Genomic DNA, 12343 nt, shown 5'->3' with positions numbered 1-12343 from the left:
AACCAAGGCCTTTGCCCTTTTGATAAACAAAGCCAGAGTGGAATGGGAAACTGTCCATCCCAGATTTCTCTCACACACTAGATAAGCCACCTCCAATAAAAGTCATCAAAATTCTGAATATTCAACACCATCAGATGAAGCCTCCTAAGTGAAACAAAAACCGTTCTTGTTTCTGCTATGGTTACAAAGAGCCAGGTCACTGAAAAAGCAATTTTTAACAAATTTAAGTGATTTGGGCACCTTCAGCCTTCTCAGTCAGTTCAGTTCAGTTCAGTCACTCAGTCGTGTCCAATTCTTTGTGACCCCATGAATCACAGCACACCAGGCCTCCCTGTCCATCACCAACTCCTAGAGTTCACACAGACATCCATCGAGTCAGTGATGCCATCCAGCCATCTCATCCTCCGTCGTCCCCTTCTCCTCCTGCCCCCAATCCCTCCCAGCATCAGAGTCTTTTCCAATGAGTCAACTCTTCACATGAGGTGGACAAAGTACTGGAGTTTCAGCTTTACCATCATTCCTTCCAAAGAACACCCAGGGCTGATCTCATTTAGAATGGACTGGATGGATCTCCTTGCAGTCCAAGGGACTCTCAAGAGTCTTCTCCAACACCACAGTTCAAAACCATCAATTCTTCGGTGCTCAGCTTTCTTCACAGTCCAACTCTCATATCCATACATGACCACTGGAAAAACCATAGCCTTGACCAGATTGACCTTTGTTGGCAAAGTAATGTCTCTGCTTTTCAATATGCTGTCTAGGTTGGTCATAACTTTCCTTCCAAGGAGTAAGCATATTTTAATTTCATGGCTGCAATCACCATCTTCAGTGATTTTGGAGCCCCAAAAAATAATCTGACACTGTTTCCCCATCTATTTCCCATGAAGTGATGGGATCAGATGCCATGATCTTCATTTTCTGAGTGTTGAGTTTTAAGCCAACCTTTTCACTCTCCTCTTTCACTTTCACTAAGAGGCTTTTTAGTTCCTCTTCACTTTCTGCCATAAGAGTGGTGTCATCTGCATATCTGAGGTTATTGATATTTTTCCCGACAATCGTGATTCCAGCTTGTGCTTCTTCCAGCCCAGCGTTTCTCATGATGTACTCTGCATATAATTTAAATAAGCAGGGTAACACTATACAGCCTTGACGTACTCATTTTTCCTATTTGGAACCAGTCTGTTGTTCCATGTCCAGTTCTACCTGTTGCTTCATGACCTGCATACAGATTTCTCAAGAGGCAGGTCAGGTGGTCTGGTATTCCCATCTATTTCAGAATTTTCCACATTTCATTGTGATCCACACAGTCAAAGGCTTTTACATAGTCAATAAAGCAGAAATAGATGTTTTTCTGGAACTCTCTTGCTTTTTCAATAATCTAGCCTTCTAGCCAGGGTATTAAAGTCTTCTCAACTTTCAATGATGAGACTTGAAAGAAATCTAGGTGCTTTTCCAAATATTTCCCCTTAGACAGCTTGAAAAAACTTTTCTTCACATTCAGGATCATTCTCTTCTAGTCCTAACTGACTGAAGCCACACTTTCAGTGCTTAATCCCACTACCATGAAAGAGCTCCACCTTGGATTATTAAAAGTGCTCAAATCATGGGGATTGCTCTTTAATGAACCTCAAGCGGTTCCTGTTTCTGAATATATTTTGTCTCTCTCTCTCTCTCTCTCTCTTTTTCCCAAGTTCTTTTGAGAGACACATTCTTTGTAGTTTATCCACCATAACATTTTATTAGGCTAAAACTTATTAAAGAACAATCATGCTTACATTTCCTTCTCTCAAAAGAGGTAATTAATCCTAGAATTTTATAGTAGTCATCAACATAACCCACCAGATAAGTTAAATGACTCTTTGACATCTTTTATTCTATCTCTGACAGGACTAGAATTGCTTCTGGAAGCATTGATCTTTGGCCTTATTGACTCAGATTTCACTTTTCTTGGACAAAATCTCAGACTGATTTGAGAAAATTCACAGTGTACCTCCCATTATGATTCAAGTGGGCCTGACAAAACATCTTTCCAGAATTAATCAATTCCCATAACTAAAGATGTCTTTCAGTACATGAAACCAGTAATAGAATATCACAAGGCTCATCATCTCCATACTAACCTCTGTAATACTCCCATTACACTTGCTAGGAAATCTAAGAGCTCAGCCTGAAGGTTTGTTCAAGAGCTCTGAGGAATAAACAGCCTTGTCACCCTTTGACACCTAGTTGTTTCTAACCTTGTGTATTACCTCTATTCCCATTTGAAGAAGCAAATTCTTCACTGTAATTGATTTTTGGTGTGTGTTCCTTAGTACTTCAGTTGATGAAGGTAGTCAACTGTTTTTTGCCTTCACTTGGGAAGAAAAACAGTTCATGTGGAAATACCTCAGAGTTGTACTGAGAATTCTTATTTCTCCCAAATCCTGAGGTTTTATCTGGATGACATAAAATTTCCTGGAGGTTCTTTGCCACCTCTGTGTAGATGGTAATTACCAATGTGTGGATGGATGATTTGCTTCTCTGCTCCCCTTCTCAAGCCTCTTCACATGAAGACAGCATTCATTTGCTAAAAGATTTTAGCCTTAAAGGGACATAAGTTTGGGAAAGAAAAATTGTAATTGCCCAAACCCAGGTTTTAAATTTAGGGTGTCTTTTACCAAAACAAGGGATACACCTAGGCCCGTAAAGATTGTACAGTGTCCTAAGTTTTCCAAAACCCAAAAGTAAGTGCCAATGGAGAACTTTTCTTTAGTTAGCTGGTTATTGTCTAAAATGTGTTTCAAAACTTTTATGACCAAACCTCTCTATGTTTTACTCAACAATAAAAACTCCAACCCAATTTAATGAGAAAGTCTGGATAGCATAAAATTCGTAGTCTTAAAGAGAGCTTAATGAACCTACCTGTTATTGGTCTTCCCAATTATCAGATTCCCCTTTTCTTTGCTGTATATGAAAAGGAAGGGAATGCAATTGGGCTGCTTATTCATAACAGGGGAACAAATAAGTGTATTCCCATGTATACATATATACATGAACCAAGAGGCCCTTGGTTCATGCCTCTTTTTATCTACAACTGATAAAAGGAGAGATGTTCCACTATTGCAAAATTCTAATTCCTTCTATTAAAAATAACCATGCTTTAGAAGAGGTACCTTTTCACAGTACCCTCTTGGGAGATAAAGACCTTACATAAGTACCATATAACCTGAAGATTTGTCTTTTGAATTAGACATCTCCAGAAAATGCTTTTTCAGTCTTATCAGAAAACCTCCTATTAAGTTCTTTTAACCAATGCCTGTGCCACTGAACTCCAGGAAATACATTCTTAGATTCACGTGACACAAGTAAAGAAAGTATGCAGCTCTGACTGGACCAACACTTCACCTGATGGCTTGAAGGTAAAGATTCCCTAAATTTAATTAGATGTCATTTAATGAGACAGATTTTCTAAGATATCTGAAAGAGGTCTGTTGGAATTTTGGTTCCAAAACTTTTGATTATATAGCAGATACTCTCTAATGTCTATGGTTTTAGAAACATTGTTGATGTTGTCCAGTCACTTAGTCATGTCTGACTCTTCGTGGCCCTATGGACTACAGCATGCCAGGTTCCCTGTCCTTTGCCATCTCCTGGAGCTTGCCCAAACTCATTCCATTGAGTCAGTTATGGCATCCAACCATCTAGTCCTCTGTTTTCCCCTTCTCCTCCTGCCTTCAATATTTCTCAGCATCAGGGTTTCTTCTAATGAGTCAGCTCTTCTCATCAGGTGGCCAAATTATTGGAGATTCAGCATCAGGCCTTCCAAAGTATATTATAGTTGATTCCCTTTAGGATTGACTCATTTGATCTCCTTGCAGTCTAAGGGACTCTCAAAAGTCTTCTCCAACACCACACTTCAAAAACATCAATTCTTCAGCCTTCTTTATGGTCCAAATCTCACATCCATACATAACTACTGGAAAAACAATAGCTCTGACTTTTTTTTTTTAACTTTTATTGACAAAGTAACGTCTCTGATTTTTAATATACTGTCTAAGTTTGTCATAGCTTTTCTTACAAGGAGCAAGCATCTTTTAAGTTTATAGCTGCAGTCACCATCTGCAGTGATTTTTGAGCCCAAGAAAATAAAGTATTTCACTGCTTCCCAATCTGTTTGTCATGAAGTGATGGTAAGACATACCATGATCTTAGTTTTTTTTTTTTTTTTTTTATTGAGTTTTAAGCCAGTTTTTTCACTCTCCTTTTTCACCTTCGTCAAGTGGCTCTGTAGTTCCTCTTCACTTTCTGCCATAAAGGTAGCATGTCTGCATATCTGAAGTTATTGATAATTCTCCCAGCTATCTTTATTCCAGCCTGTGCTTCATCAAGCCTGACATTTCACATGATGTACTTTTCATAAAAGTTAAATAAGCAGGACGACATTTTATAGCCTTGAAATTCTCCTTTCCCAATTTGAACCAGTCCGTTGTTTCATTTCTGGTTCTAACTGTTGCTTCTTGACCTGCATACAGATTTCTCAGGAGGTGAATAAGGCGGTCTGATATTCCCATCTCTTGAAGAATTTTCAACAGGTTGTCGTGATCCACACAGTCAAAGACTTTAGCAAAAGTAGACATTCTTCTGGAATTCTCTTCCTTTCTCTATGATCTAATGGATGTTGGCAATTTGATCTCTGGTTCCCCTGCCTTTTCTAAATTCAGCTTGAATATCTAGACGTTTTCAGTTCATGTACTGCTGAAGCCTAGTGATAGCTTATGGTGAAGGATGTCAGATTTGTAATCTCCAAAGAAGATTTAGCTTTAGGACCAGGGACCAGGCTTGATCACACAAGAGCTTTTGTGTAGCAGCGTTTTATTAAAGTATAAAAAGGGAGAGAGAAAGCTTTTGACATAGACAAGAAAAAGGACGAAGAGTGCCCCACTTGTTAGTCTTATCAAGGCCTTATATGCTTTTACCAGACCCACTCCCACAACAGAACAAGATAACAAGATTAGTCAGAAGGTTCTTGTTAAGGAGAAACATGTCCTTAATACAAGATACATTGTTATACTGCCTAAGACAAAGCAATGTAGAAAACCAGCCAACCAAACAAATCTTTGTCCTTTTCTCTTCCTTGAGAACCCCAGACCCCTATCTCTTTCTTGAGAGCCTCAGACTCCTTCCTCCTCCTTGAGGACCCCAGACTTCTTACCAAGCTACATAAGAATTGACTCTCTCAATAGCTTGGAGAATTTTGAACATTACTTTCCTATCGTGTGAAATGAGTGCAATCATGTGGTAGTTTGAATGTTCTTTTGTATTGCCCTTCTTTGGGATGGGAACGCAATCTGACCTTTTTCAGTCCTGCTGAGCTTTCCAAATCTGTATGCATATTGAGTGCAGATCTTTATTTAACCAGTGAAGTTCCTCAGTCACATCCAACTCTTTGCGATCCCATGGACTGTAGCCTACCAGGTTACTCCATCCATGGAATTTTCCAGGCAAGAATACTGGAGTGGTTTGTCATTTCCTTCTCTAGGGGATCTTCCTGACCCAGGAATCAAACCCAGGCCTCCTGAATTCAAGCAGCAGCAATTTAACAGGATCATCTTTTAGAACTTCAAATAGCTCACCTGGAATTCCATCACCTTCACTAGCTTTATCCATAGTGATACTTCCTAAGGCCACTTGACTTTATATTCCAAGTCAAGTTTGGATGTCTGGCTCTAGATGAGTGATCACACCATCATGGTTATCTAGGTCACTGAGATCTTTTTTGTAGAGTTCTTCTGTGTATTCTTGCCACATTTTCTTGATATCTTCTGCTCCTATTAGGCCTATACTGTTTCTGTCCTTTATTGTGACCATCTTTGCATGAAATATTCCCTTGATATCTCTAATTTTTGCAGAGATCTCTAGCCATTCCCATTCTATAATTTTCCTCTATTTATTTGCACTGTTCTCTTAGGAAGGCTTTCTTATCTCTCCTTGCTATTCTTTGGAACTCTGCATCCATATGGATATATCTTTTGCTTTCTTCTTTTCCTTTTGCTTCTCTTCTTTTCTCAGCTATTTGTAAGGCCTACTCAGAGAGCCATTTTGGCTTTTTGCATTTCTTCTTCTAAGGATGGTTTTGGTCACCGACTCCTGTGCAATGTTATGAAATACTGTCCATCATTCCTCGGGCACTGTAATCTATCAGATCTAATCTCTTGCATCTATTTGTCACTTCCACTGTGTAACCATTAAGGATTTCATTTAGGTCATAATTGAATGGTCAAGTGGTTTTCCCTACTTTCTTCAATTTATGTCTGAATTTTTCAATAATTCAGAATTATTACAAATTATATATTATAAATAGTATAAATAATTATTATATTTAATTTTATAAATAAAACTATATTTCTATTTAATTAGTATAATTTAAATATATATATTTTTATTTAACTTTACAATATTGTATTGGTTTTGCCATATATCAAAATGAATCTGTCACAGGTATACATGTGCTCCCCATCCTGAACCCTCCTCCCTCCTCGCTCCTCATACCATCCCTCTGGGTCGTCCCAGTACACCAGCCCCAAGCATCCAGTATCATGCATCGAACCTGGACTGACAACTCGTTTCATATATGATATTATACATATTTCAATACCATTCTCCCAAATCATCCCACCCTCTCCCTCTCCCAGAGTCCAAAAGACTGTTCTATACATCAGTCTCTCCTTTGTTGTCTCGTATACAGGGTTATTGTTACCATCTTTCTAAATTCCATATATATGCGATAGTATACTGTATTGGTGTTTTTCTTTCTGGCTTACTTCCCTCTGTATAATAGGCTCCAGTTTCATTCACCTCATTAGAACTGATTCAAATGCATTCTTTTTAATGTCTGAGTAATACACCATTGTTTATATGTACTACTGCTTTCTTATCCATTCATCTGATAATGGACATCTAGGTTGCTTCCATGTCCTGGCTATTATAAATAGTGCTATGATGAACATTGGGGTACACGTGTCTCTTTCAATTCTGGTTTCTTCAGTGTGTATGCCCAGCAGTGGGATTGCTGGATCATAAAGTATTTCTATGTCCAGTTTTTTAAAGAATATCCACACTGTTCTCCATAGTGGCTGTACTAGTTTGCATTCCCACCAACAGTGTAAGAGGGTTCCCTTTTCTCCACACCCTCTCCAGCATTTATTGCTTGTAGACTTTTGGATCACAGCCATTCTGACTGGCATGAAATGGTACCTCATAGTGGTTTTGATTTGCATTTCTCTGATAATGAGTGATGTTGAGCATCTTTTCATGTGTTTGTTAGCCATCTGTATGTCTTCTTTGGAGAAATGTCTATTTAGTTCTTTGGCCCATTTTTTGATTGGGTCACTTATTTTTCTGGAATTGAGCTGTAGGAGTTGCTTATATATTTTTGAGATTAGTTGTTTGTCAGTTGCTTCATTTGCTATTATTTTCTCCCATTCTGAATGCTGCCTTTTCACCTTGCTTATAGTTTGCTTTGTTGTGCAGAAGCGTTTAAGTTTAATTAGGTCTCATTTGTTTATTTTTGCTTTTATTTCCAATATTCTGGGAGGTGGGTCATAGAGGATCCTGCTGTGATGTATGTCAGAGAATGTTTTGCCTATGTTCTCCTCTAGGAGTTTTGTAGTTTCTGGTCTTACGTTTAGATCTTTAATCCATTTTGAGTTTATTTTTGTGTATGGTGTTAGAAAGTGTTCTAGTTTCATTCTTTTACAAGTGGTTGACCAGTTTTCCCAGCACCACTTGTTAAAGAGATTGTCTTTAATCCATTGTATATTCTTGCCTCCTTTGTCAAAAATAAGGTGTCCATATGTGCATGGATTTATCTCTGGGCTTTCTATTTTGTTCCATTGATCTTTCTGTCTTTGTGCCAGTACCATACTGTCTTGACGACTGTGGCTTTGTACTAGAGCCTGAAGTCAGGTAGGTTGATTCCTCCAGTTCCATTTCTCAAGATCGCTTTGGCTATTCGAGGTTTTATGTTTTTCCATACAAAGTGTGAAATTATTTGTTCTAGCTCTGTGAAGAATACTGTTGGTAGCTTCATAGGGATTGCATTGAATCTATAAATTGCTTTGGGTAGTATACTCATTTTGACTATATTGATTCTTCCAATCCATGAACATGGTATATTTCTCCATCTATTAGTGTCCTCTTTGATTTCTTTCACCAGTGTTTTATAGTTTTCTATATATAGGTATTTAGTTTCTTTAGGTAGATAGATTCCTAAGTATTTTATTATTTTCATTGCAATGGTGTATGGAATTGTTTCCTTAATTTCTCTTTCAGTTTTCTCATTATTAGTGTATAGGAATGCAAGGGATTTCTGTGTGTTGATTTTATATCCTGCAACTTCACTATAGTCATTGATTAGTTCTAGTAATTTTCTGGTGGAGTCCTTAGGGTTTTCTATGTAGAGGATCGTGTCATCTGCAAACAGTGAGAGTTTTACTTCTTTTCCAATTTGGATTCCTTTTATTTCTTTTTCTGCTCTGATTGCTGTGGCCAAAACTTCTGAAACTCTGTTGAATAGTAATGGTGAAACTGGGCACACTTGTCTTGTTCCTGACTTGAGAGAAAATGCTTTCAAATTTTCACCATTGAAGAAAATGTTTGCTGTGGGTTTGTCATATATAGCTTTTATTATGTTGAGGTATGTTCCTTCTATTCCTGCTTTCTGGAGAGTTTTTATCATAAATGGATGTTGAAATTTGTCAAAGGTTTTCTCTGCATCTATTGAGATAATCATATGGTTTTTATTTTTCAATATGTTAATGTGGTGTTTTACATTGATTGATTTTCAGATATTGAAGAATCCTTGCATCACTGGGATAAAGCCCACTTGGTTATGGTGTATGATCTTTTTAATGTGTTGTTGGATTCTGACTGCTAAAATTTTGTTAAGGATTTTTGCATCTATGTTCATCAGTGATATTGGCCTGTAGTTTTCTTTTTTTGTGGCATCTCTGTCAGGTTTTGGTATTAGGGTGATGGTGGCCTCATAGAATGAGTTTGGAAGTTTACCTTCCTCTGCAATTTTATGGAAGAGTTTGAGTAGGATAGGTGTCAGCTCTTCTCTAAATTTTTGGTAGAATCCAGCTGTGAAGCCGTCTGGACCTGGGCTTTTGTTTGCTGGAAGATTTTTAATTACAGTTTCAATTTCCATGCTTGTGATGGATCTGTTAAGATTATCTATTTCTTCCTTGTCCAGTTTTGGAAAGTTGTACTTTTCTAAGAATTTGTCCATTTCTTCCACGATGTCCTTTTTATTGCCATATAATTGCTGATAGTAGTCTCTTATGATCCTTTGTATTTCTGTTTTGTCTGTTATGGTCTCTCCATTTTCATTTCTAATTTTATTGATTTGATTATTCTCCCTTTGTTTCTTGATAAGTCTGGCTAATGGTTTCTCAATTTTATTTATCAGTTCAAAGAACCAGCTTTTGGCTTTGTTGATTTTTGCTATGGTCTCTTTTGTTTCTTTTGCATTTATTTCTGCCCTAATTTTTAAGTTTTCTTTCCTTCTATTAACCCTGGGGTGGTGTATAGTTAGGTTATTTATTTAACTTTTTTCCTGTTTCTTGAGGTATGCCTGTATTACTATGAACTTTCTGCTTAGGACTGCTTTTACAGTGTCCCACAGGTTTTGGGTTGTTGTGTTTTCATTTTCATTCGTTTCTATGCAAATTTTGATTACTTTTTTTATTTCTTCTGTAATTTGTTGGTTATTCAGCAGCATGTTGTTCAGCCTGGATATGTTGGAATTTTTAATAGTTTTTCTCCTGTTATTGAGATCTAATCTTACTGCATTGTAGTCAGAAAAGATGTTTGGAATGATTTCAATTTTTCTGAATTTACCAAGGCTAGATTTATGGCCCAGGATGTGATCTATCCTGGAGAAGGTTCCGTGTGAGCTTGAGAAAAAGATGAAATTCATTGTTTGGGGATGAAATGTCCTATAGATATCAATTAGTTCTAACTGGTCTATTGTATCATTTACAGTTTGTGTTTCCTTGTTAATTTTCTGTTAGTTGATCTATCCATAGGTGTGAATGGGGTATTAAAATCTCCCTCTATTATTGTGTTAATGCTAATTTCTCCTTTCATACTTGTTAATATTTGTCTTACATATTGCGGTGCTCCTATGTTGGGTGCATATATATTTATAATTGTTATATCTTCTTCTTGGATTGATCCTTTGTCATTATGTGTGACCTTCTTTGTCTCTTTTCACAGCTTTTGTTTTAAAGTCTATTTTATCTGATATGAGTATGGCTACTCCTGCTTACTTTTGGTCCCTATTTACATGGAAAATCTTTTTCCAGCCCTTCACTTTCAGTCTGTATGTGTCCCCTGTTTTGAGGTGGGTCTCTTGTAGACAACATATGTAGGGGTCTTGTTTTTGTATCCATTCAGCCAGTCTTTGCCTTTTGGTTGGGGCATTCAATCCATTTACGTTTAAGGAAATTATTGATAAATATGATGCCATTGCCATTTACTTTATTGTTTTTGGTTCGAATTTATACACCCTTTTTGTGTTTCCTGTCTAGAGAATATCCTTTAGTATTTGTTGGAGAGCTGGTTTGGTGGTGCAGAATTCTCTCAGCTTTTGCTTGTCTGTAAAGCTTTTAATTTCTCCTTCATATTTGAATGAGATCCTTGCTGGGTACAATAATCTGAGCTGTAGGTGATTTTCTTTCATCATTTTAAGTATGTCTTGTCATTCCCTTCTGGCTTGGAGAGTTTCTATTGAAAGATCAGCTGTTATCCTTATGGGAATTCCCTTGTATGTTATTTGTTGTTTTTCCCTTGCTGCTTTTAATATTTGTTCTTTGTGTTTGATCTTTGTTAATTTGATTAATATGTGTCTTGGGGTGTTTCACCTTGGGTTTATCCTGTTTGGGCCTCTCTGGGTTTCTTGGACTTGAGTAATTATTTCCTTCCCCATTTTAGGGAAGTTTTCAATTATTATCTCCTCAAGTATTTTCTCATGGTCTTTCTTTTTGTCTTCTTCTGGGACACCTATGATTCAAATGTTGTAGCATTTAATATTGTCCTGGAGGTCTCTGAGATTGTCCTCATTTCTTTTAATTAGTTTTTCTTTTTTCTTCTCTGATTCATTTATTTCTACCATTCTATCTTCTAATTCACTAATCCTATCTTCTGCCTCTGTTATTCTACTATTTGTTATTCTACTATTTATAAATAAAATTATATTTATATGTAATTAGTATAATTTAAATATTATAAATTATCATAAAATTTGAAATAATTCAAAATCTGAACCACAAGCAGCTCCTGGGATTTTTTTTTTTTTTTTTTTTTGCTGACTCTATAGAGCTTCTCCATCTTCAGATGCAAAGAATATAATAGAGGCAGTCCTAAGATGGCAGAAGAATAGGATGGGGAGACCACTTTCTCCCTAACAAATTCATCAAAAGAACATTTAAATGTTGAGTATCCATAAAACCACTTTTGAATGCCAGCAGAGGACATCAGGCACCCAGAAAAGCAGCTCATTGTATTCAAAAGGAGATGGAGAAGTCTTGAGGCTACTGTAAAAATAAGACTGAAAACCAGAAGCAGGAGGCTTAAGTCCAAATCCTGAGAACACCAGAGAACTCCTGCCTCCAGGGAACATTAATCGACAGGACCTCATCAAATGCCTCTATACCTACACTGAAATCAAGCACCACCCAAGGGCCAACAATTTCCAGAGCAAGACACACCACTCAAATTCTCCAGCAACACAAGAACACAGCCCTGAGCTTCAATATACAGGCTGCCCAATTCACTCCAAACCCACTGACATCTCATAACTCATTACTGGACACTTCATTGCACTCCAGAGAGAAGAAATCCAGCTCCACCAGAACACTGACACAAACTTCCCTACTCAAGAAACCTTGACAAGCCACCTGTACAAACCCACCTACAGTGAGGAAACCCCACAATAAAGAGAACTCCACAAACTGCCAGAATACAGAAAGGCCACCCCAAACACAGCAATATAAAAAGGATGAAGAGACAGAAGAATAACCAGCAGGTAAAGGAACAGGATAAATGCCCACCAAACCAAACAAAAGAGGAAGAGATAGGGAATCCACCTGATAAAGAATTCCAAATAATGATAGGAGAAATGACCCAAAATCTTGAAACCAAAATAGAATCACAGCTAAATAGCCTGGAGACAAGGATAGAGAAGATGCAAGAAAGGTTTAACAAGGAACCAAAAGAAATAAAAAAGAGTCAGTATATAAAGAATAATGCAATAAATGAGATCAAAAACACTCTGGAGGGAACCAATAGTAGAATAACGGAG

This window comes from Bos javanicus, chromosome 9 (assembly GCF_032452875.1).
Source record: "Bos javanicus breed banteng chromosome 9, ARS-OSU_banteng_1.0, whole genome shotgun sequence".
NCBI classification, from domain to species: domain Eukaryota; kingdom Metazoa; phylum Chordata; class Mammalia; order Artiodactyla; family Bovidae; genus Bos; species Bos javanicus.
This window is presented reverse-complemented; position numbering follows the sequence as displayed.